Source organism: Chiloscyllium plagiosum, chromosome 37 (genome assembly GCF_004010195.1).
Source record: "Chiloscyllium plagiosum isolate BGI_BamShark_2017 chromosome 37, ASM401019v2, whole genome shotgun sequence".
NCBI lineage: Eukaryota > Metazoa > Chordata > Chondrichthyes > Orectolobiformes > Hemiscylliidae > Chiloscyllium > Chiloscyllium plagiosum.
This window is the reverse complement of record NC_057746.1, coordinates 32227463-32236477: the sequence shown is the minus strand read 5'-3', so window position 1 is coordinate 32236477 and position 9015 is coordinate 32227463.

Sequence of the window (9015 nt, the reverse complement as noted above, 5' to 3'; positions counted from 1 at the left end):
AGCACAACGGTGCTTTTATATTCCAACCCTCTTGAGATAAATGACAACATTGCATTCGCTTTCTTAATCACGGATTCAACCTGCATGTTTACCTTTAGAGAATCCTCGACTAGCACTCCCAGATCCCTTTGTACTTTGGCTTTATGAATTTTCTCACCGTTTAGAAAGTAGTCCATGCTTGTATTCTTTTTTCCAAAGTGCAAAACCTCACATTTGCTCACATTGAACTTCATCAGCCATTTTCTGGACCACTCTCCCAAACTGTCTAGATCGTTCTGCAGCCTTCCCACTTCCTCAGTACTACCTGCCTGTCCACCTAACTTCGTATCATCAGCAAACGTCGCTAGAACCCCCCCAGTCCCAGATCGTTAATATATAACGTGAACAGCTGCAGCCCCAACACTGAACCCTGCACCGGCTGCCATTCCGAAAAAGAACCTCTTATCCCAACTCTCTGCCTTCTGTCAGGCAGCCAATCCTCAATCCATGCCAGTCCCCTAAACTGAGGAGATTATAAATTTCCTGTTTATATTGATCAGTGTCAGAAGTCACATGACATCAGGTTATAGTCCAACAGGTTTATTTGAAATCACAAGCTTTTGGAGTGTTACTTCTTCATCAGGTGCAGTCGCTTCAGTTGGCGAAGAAGGAGTGCTCTAAAAGCTTGTGATTTCACATGAACCTGTTAATGTTATATGACTTCTGACCTTGTCCAGCCCAGTCCAACCTCAGCCCTCCACATATATTTCTTTATTTTTATTCTTTTTTTTGTTCTTTAATACATTTTTCTTTACCTCCACACTACTGACTAACTGCAGTAGTACTTATATTTTCCCCAGCACCCATGTTGTGTGTGTAGGTGTGAGACACAGTGAAAGACAACACTTATACAAATCTTTATTCAATTTCCAACACAAGGAGGAAAGGAAATGACAGAGTGGCCAGTGACAAGCAATGCTCTTCTCATCAAAGGGCAATGCTGCATGATCAAAAAAGTGAAGGAAAGGGTAGGGATTAAATTAAAATAGATTTGGAGGGGGAAATAAAGTACTCCATTCCCTGCGGTGCCCACCTCTCCCTGAACAGCTCGAGAGAGTTGTAGATACCATGTACTCCTTCTCCAGGGACACCTGGGCTCGGATGTAGCCATGGAAGAGGGACAGGCAATTGGCCACAATGACCCCCTCCATGGCCCGCTGTCTGAGCCTGTTTATGGCTAGTTTGGCCAGGCTCAGGAGCAGATCTACGAGGAGATCCTCTGACCTACCCTCCCCACTCCGCACGGGGTGCCTAAAGATCAGGAATGTGAGACTGAAGTGCAACCAGAAACAGAGAAGAAGGTTTTTAAGAAAATCAGAAAGGGCGTGCAAATGCCCACACTCAACATATACATGGTCCACAGAACAAGCAGTTGGGCTGGGAGTCAGTGAACCACCGCAATCTGCAGTTGCAGGAAACTGCTGCGTATAGCACTCATTACCCCAGATCCGTGAGCAAAAGGAGGAGGGGTCCTGAGTAGAGAGCCATCCATTGGAGATCCCCACCGCCCGGTGGCAAATGGGCATGCCAAGGCGGGCAGTGGATGAGGGAAAAAGAGGTGGATGGTGTGCAGCAGCAGCTTACCATGATACATCCCTGAAGGGGATTAAACTAAAGTACCGGAGGCGGCTCAGGTTGTGGAGCACAGTCTCCAGCGGGAAGTACGGGACCTTGGGGATAATGTGAAATTCTGTCTGGGCAGGGGTGAACATAGACAGGATTCCACTGCACATCTGAGTGTCCTCCAACTGGTGCACTATGTTGGGTCCGAGCACCGCTGCTTTAAGGTGTCACATAGCATTGGCCATGAACCGGGCATCTTATGCTGCCCTGCTCGTTATATCCTGCAGTAGCATCCAGCCCAGACCCCCGCCACCCAGCACGTCCCCGACTCTGGTCACCCTCGCCACCACGGCCCTCCCCTCTGACAGCCACTTGAACCCACGAGTATGGAGGTGCGGATTCCTGAGCAACGGCTCCCTGACGACAGCCGCTATTTCTTCCGGACAGTAGGCATGACGTGATTCAACTGTGCTTCAGACAGTGCTCAGGTCCTGGTAAAAGACAAGGCAGCATCCTGACAGCGACTTCCTAACCATTACGGTCGATGGACAGGAGCTGCGTGTCGTAGTTGAGGTTACGCACCTGGTGGAAAAAATTACATCACCAGCACCACCTAGGAGGAGGCTCGACGTAAAGGTATCGCTGCAAGGTCTGAAGGCAGAAAGTCATCACCTGGGTGTGGACACCAGCGCTTGACCACCCTTCTTAATAGGGAGACTCAGGATCTGCACAGTGACCCAATGTGTCTTTTTATCTCAGAAGAAATGAACCAATGTTCTCTGGATATCAGTGACAAAACCAGGAGGAGGGACAAAAGGTACCAGCCGGTACCACAACATGGTGGCCACCAGCTGATTTATGACCAGCAAACAACTCCTGTAAGACAGCACTCGGAGCAGTCCTGTCCCATGGCTGAGGTGAGCCGAGACCTTGGCCTCTGGCTCCTGCCAGTTTGCTGGCCAGGAATCCTCAGTGGGATAGAGGTAGACCTCCAGATAGAGCAGATGGTGGTACTCCAGATAAACCCCCATGACATCCCGTAACAAGTGGAGAATACAAAACGTTATTGTACTTCAAAGCCCAGTGTGGAAAGTATACACCAAGAATCAATTGTCAGTAAGTAAAGGTATTTATGTCTGGATTTTATGTAATTTATATTAATACTGCACTACATTCAAACAAACGTTCTATGGTGAAGAAAGGGAAGATTTACATTTGTACGGTTTTATTCACAACCTCAGGTCCTCCTAAATTGCTTTGCCTGCATCAGGTACTGTTGAAGAGTGGTTTCTGTTGTAATGTAGGCAATGTGTCGTTAATTTGGTCTTGGCTAATACCATAAGCAGCAATAAAACTAAGATGACTTAGTGCTGTTAGTTAAGGGATACATCTTAGACAGCATACCCGGAGGCTTACTCAATTCTTTTACAAATAGCACCATGAGATTCTTAATATTCACCCAAGAGAATAAATGAAAACTTTATTTTGCGGCCTCATTTGAAAACAACATCTCTAACAGTGAATCTCCCTCATTGTTGCATGCAAGTGCAAACCCTGGAGTGTACTTTGTGCCCAGAATCTTTTGACTCATAAGCAGTGTCAACTGAGCCATGGCTGACGCAAAACATCATGATACAGTTAGTCTTAGCCTTAGCTACGGGTTGAGAGACCTTGGCCCTGTTGATCCTGGCGGTTGGTGCTGCTGAGGACACCACCTGGCACCTGCGCATTCTCTCCAGATCAGTTGGCTCCGAGAAATTGAGGAGCACGTCATCGGCATAAGCCGAGATGACCATCCCTTTGACCACGCTGTGCAGAACCAGCCCCAACAACTTCCTCCACAAGTGGCACAGGAAAGGCTGCATGCACAGAGAATACAGTTGGCCAGACAGGGGGCAGCCTTGATATACTCCTCTCCCAAAGCGAAGACACTCTGTGGAGGTGTACAAAAGTCGGATCCGGGTGATGAACTGTGTCCCGAACCTGAATGCCCGCAGAGTCCCAAGCAGATACTCTTGATCAATCCTGTCAAAGAACAAAGAAAACTTACAGCCCAGGAACAGGCCCTCCGGCCCTCCAAGCCTGAGCTGATCCAAATGTACTGTCTAAACCTGTCGGTCAATTCCTAAGCATTTGTATCCCTTTGCTCCCCACCTACACATGCATCTGTCCAAACGCATCTTAAATGAATCTACTGTGCCTGCCTCTACCACCTCTGCTGGCAACGTATTCCAAATGCCCATCACCCTCTGTGTGAAGTACTTGCCGCGTGTATCCCCCTTAAACTTTTTACCTTTCACCTTGAAAGCATGACCTCTCACTATTGAATTCTTCACCCTGGGAAAAAGCTTGTGTCTATTTGTCGAATGCCTTCTCCGGTCGGGGGGACAGGAAGGTGCTCGACAGACCAGCCCATCAACAGAAATGGATCAGGTCCTGGACCAGATGGACGTTGTTGTGTATCCTCCGGCCTGGGACCGTGGTCTGGGTGAATCATGTAGGTCAGCATGGAAGCCAGACGAGAAGCCATCACCCTGGTGAAAATGTTGTAATCCATGCCAAGGAGGGAGACTGGATGCCAGTTCTTTAAAGAGCGAAGGTCCCCTTCTTTGGCAGCAGGACGATGACCGCCAGTCAGCTCCTCTAAAGTGATGGGATCGTCGCACTTTCTGGCTCTACAGATTTTCTTTTGTCGGACACAGTGAGAAACTTTTCATGCTGTACATTTCTGTGACTCAACATGTGTGTAAATCTTTATTTATATTCCACTTTTTTTGTGTGTGCAGGTGTCGGACACAGTGAAAAACAACAAGTGTGTAAATCTTTATTTATGTACCACCACCAGGAAAAAAGGAAACACCTGAGTGGCCAGTGACAAGCAGTGCCCTTCTCAAAGGGCAATGCTGCATTATCAAACGGTGAAGGGGAGGGAAGTGGTTAAATCAAAATAGAGTTGGAGTGGGAAATAACACACTCCACCTCCCTGTGGTGCCCTCCTTTCTCTGAAAATTCCGCTCTGCATAGCTTTTTTTCTTTTTTTCAAAAATGCAGAAACCAACAGCAGCAGAAACACTGACTGTGGCCCAGCCAATACAGAGTCAGTCCCCTAAACTGAGGAGGTTCTAAATCTCCTGTTCATTATATTTTTTTCTTTTTTCTTTCCCCTCTATACTATCACCTGACAGTGGTAGTGCTTATTTTTCCCCAGTGGTAGTGCTCTTCCTCCAGCCGTCGTGTTGCTATGGTCTGGTGATGGAGGAGTCCAAGGACCTGCTTGTCCTTGGTGGAGTGGGAGGGGGAGTTGAAGTGTTGAGCCACGGGGTGGTTGGGTTGGTTGGTCTGGGTGTCCTAGAGGTGTTCTCTGAAACGTTCAGCAAGTAGGCGGCCTGTCTCTCCAATATAGAGGAGGCCACATCGGGTGCAGCGGATGCAGTAAATGATGTGTGTGGAGGTGCAGGTGAATTTGTGACGGTTATGGAAGGATCCCTTGGGGCCTTGGAGGGAAGTAAGGGGCTGGAGGAAGAGCGCCTCATCTTCTGCCTAGGAACCTTCCAACCACAAGGGATGAGCTCAGATTTCTCCACTTTCCTCATTTCCCCTCCCCCACCTTGTCTCAGTCCCAACCCTCAAACTCAGCACCACCTTCCTAACCTACAATCTTCTCCACCCCCATCCCCACTCCGACCTATCACCCTCACCTTAACCTCCTTCCACCTATCGCATTTCCAATGCCCCTCCCCCAAGTCCGTTCTCCCTACCTTTTATCATGGCCTGCTTGGCACACTCTCCTCATTCCTGAAGAAGGGCTCATGCCCGAAACGTCGATTCTCCTGCTCCTTAGATACTGCCTGACCAGATCAAGTTCCGAAACCATGAGGTTATGCTGCAGCTGTGCAAAACTCTGGTGCAGCTACACTTGGAGTATTGTGTACAGTTCTGGTCACTGCATTATAAGAAATGCTGAGGGACTTGAGGCTGTTTTCGTTAGAGTGAAGAAGGTTGAGAGGTGACTTAATAGAGACGTATAAGATAATCAGAGGGTTAGATAGGGTGGACAGGGAGAGCCTTTTTCCAAGTATGGTGACGGTGAGTACGAGGGGGCATGACATTAAATTGAGGGGTGATAGATATAGGACAGATGTCAGAGGTAGTTTCTTTACTCAGAGAGCAATAAGGGTAGTAAGGAATGCTTTGCCTGCAATGGTAGTGGATTTGCCAACTTTAAGTACATTTAAGTCGTCATTGGACAAGCATATGGACATACATGGAATAGTGTAGGTTAGATGGACTTCAGATTGGTATGACAGGTCAGCGCAACATCGAGGGCCAAAGGGCCTGTACTGCGCTGTAATGTTCTATGTTCTATGTTCTAACTAGCTCAGAGCCAGTTCCCAGAGTGAGGAGACTCTCTGAATCCCCTGTTTATTTTTTCTTTTTTTTATTTCACTGTTTATATTTTTTCAAAGGGCAATATATATTTTTTTTAATTTTATTAAACAAATTACAAAACAGTTTACAAAAAACATTAACAGCTGTACACAAGAGACAGCAATTTTCAAAGGGCAATATATATTGGTCAGTAAGGGCTTTTCTGATTGGCCCAGGTTAACAACTCCAATTGAGGATCTCGTAGTCAACAAAATCCACCTGGTTCCAGTCACTGCACTCTTTTAAAGAGAGATTGAGCAGTTTCCCTCTGTATTCTCTGAAGTTTAGGAGAATGCAAAGAGATCGAATTGAGGTCGAAAAATGCTGAAGGGAGTTGACACAGTAGGAGTGAAGAAGGTGTTTCTTCTTAAAGAACAAAGAAAATTTACAGCTCAGGAACAGGCACTTTGGTCCTCCAAGCCTGAGCCAATCCAAATGTACTGTCTAAACCTGTCGGTCAATTCCTAAGCATTTGCTCCCCACCTACTCATGCATCTGTCCAGATGCATCTGAAATGAATCTACCGTGCCTGCCTCTACCATCTCTACTGGCAACAAGTTCCAAATACCCACCGCCTTCTGTGTGAAGTACTTGCCGTGTATATCCCCCTTAAACCTTCCACCTCTCACCTTGAAAGCATAACCTCTCGTTATTGAATCCTTCACCCTGGGAAAAAGCTTGTCTCTATCCATCCTGTCTATACCCTTCATGATTTTATAAACCTCAATCATTTCCCCCCTCAATCTCCTTTTTTCTAGTGAAAATAAATCTAACCTACTCAACCTCTCTTTATAGCTAGCATCTTCCATACCAGGCAACATCCTTGTAAATCTTCTCTGCATCCTCTCCAAAGTGTCCACATCCTTTTGGTAATGTGGCAATCAGAACTGTACACAGTATTCTAAATGTGGCCGAACCAATGTCTTGTACAATTTTAACAGGACTTGCTAGGTCTTATAGGAGAAAGTGAGGACTGCAGATGCCAGAGATCAGAGCAGAAAATGTGTTGCTGGAAAAGCGCAGCAGGTCAGGCAGCATCAAAGGAGCAGCTCCTTTGATGCTGCCTGACCTGCTGCGCTTTCCTTGCTAGGTCTTATACTCAATACCTCGTCCAATGAAGGCAAGCATACTATATACCTTCTTGACCACTGTATCCACCTGTGCAGCAGTCTTCAGGGTACAATGGATCTGCATTCGCAGATCTCTCTGTCCATCAACCTTTCCTAAGGCTCTTCCATTCATTGTATAATTCTCTCGAGAATTAGACTTGCCTAAATGCATCACCTCACATTTATCTGGATTGAAAGCCATCTGCCACTTTTCTGCTCAACTCTCCAGTCTATCTTCTTGTCGGACAATTTAGAAGAAGAGATCATAGTTTTAGGATAAAGGGTATGATGTAAAACAGAGATGAAGAGAAATTACTTCTCTCAAAGCTTAATGAATTAGTGGAATTCACACTGAGTAAATTTAACAAAGAGATGGACAGATTTTCAATGAGTCACGGGTTGAAGAGTTACGGGAAGGGGGCAGGAAAGTGAAGTTGAGGCTGAGCTGAGAGTAGCCAAGATGGTATGGAATGACAGAGCAGGCTTGAGAGACTGAATTGCCTACTTCTGCTTCTGATTCTTATGTTGTTCTAAATACAGAACTAGTTGAACCAATCTCACCTCATATGAGCAGGTTCAATATTATAGTCATAAAGCCGTAGAGGCCAACAGCACAGAAAAGGCCCTTTGGTCCATCGAGTCTATGCTCCTCAAAGACTACTACCTAGCTATTCTCATCCCATTTTTCAGCACTTGGCCCATAGACCCATATTCCTTGGCATCGCAAGTGCTTCTTAAATTTGCTGAAGGTATCTGCCTCTGCTGTCCTTACAGGCAGTCAGTTCCAGATTCACATCACTTGCTATGATCGAGATAGGAAGAGTGAGCTATCTCTGTAGCCCCACTACTCCATGTTACTGGTGCATTTGGCCCATCATGTCTGTAATAGACCTCCAATGAGCACAATGACTTAGTGCCATTCTCCTGCCTTTTCCCTATACCTTTGCAGACTTTTCATTCAAATCGTCACCCCATACCATCTTGGTGATTCTGCCTTTATCAGACTTACAGGCAGTGTATTCTCAACCCGAGTCACTAATTGGGTGAAAACTTAATTCCCCACACCATAGTTTACTATGTTTGCACATGACTTTTATCACTATCTTTCGGAACATGCACTAATACTTGAGTCCCACGACCCTTAGATCGTCACAAATGTTCTCAATTTAATTGAAGTATTCAGAGCTCCTAATTTGTCTCAGATAAAAACAAAATGCCATGGATGCTAGAATCTGAAATAAAGACAGAAAGTGTGGTGAACTCTATTTCTCTGTCCACGAATGCTGCCAGACCTGTTGAATTTGTTCAGTACTTGTTTTTATGTTGAGAGTATGGTGCTGGAAAAGCACAGCAGGTCGGCAGCATCTGAGGAGCAGGAGAATTGACTTTTCAGGCATAAGCCCTTCATCAGGACCTATGCTTTTCAGCATCACACTCTCGACTCTGATCTCCAGCATCTGCAGTCCTTACTTTCTCCTTGTTGTTTTTATCCCAAATTTAACTTTCTGATGGACTCAGGCTAACAGAGAACACTGACTGGTTTCTGTACTTCACACATTACAAATCAATCATTCTAACCATAGCAAAACAGAAATAAAAATGATTAACATATAATATGTCTCGTTGAAACTCTAGTCCCTTTTGTAAATTTGCTACACATTCGTAGAAGACAAGATCGGACAGAGTCACAATGGAATTACGAAAGGGAAATTATGCTCGAGAAAAACTGCACAAATCTCTCAAGGATGTCATGAGTAGAATTGATAAGGGGACCCATTGCGTGTGGTTTACTTGGACTTCCCAAACGCATTATAAGAGATTAGCAGGTAAAATTAAAGTATGTAGGAGTAGAATATTGAGATGGATAGACAGGATA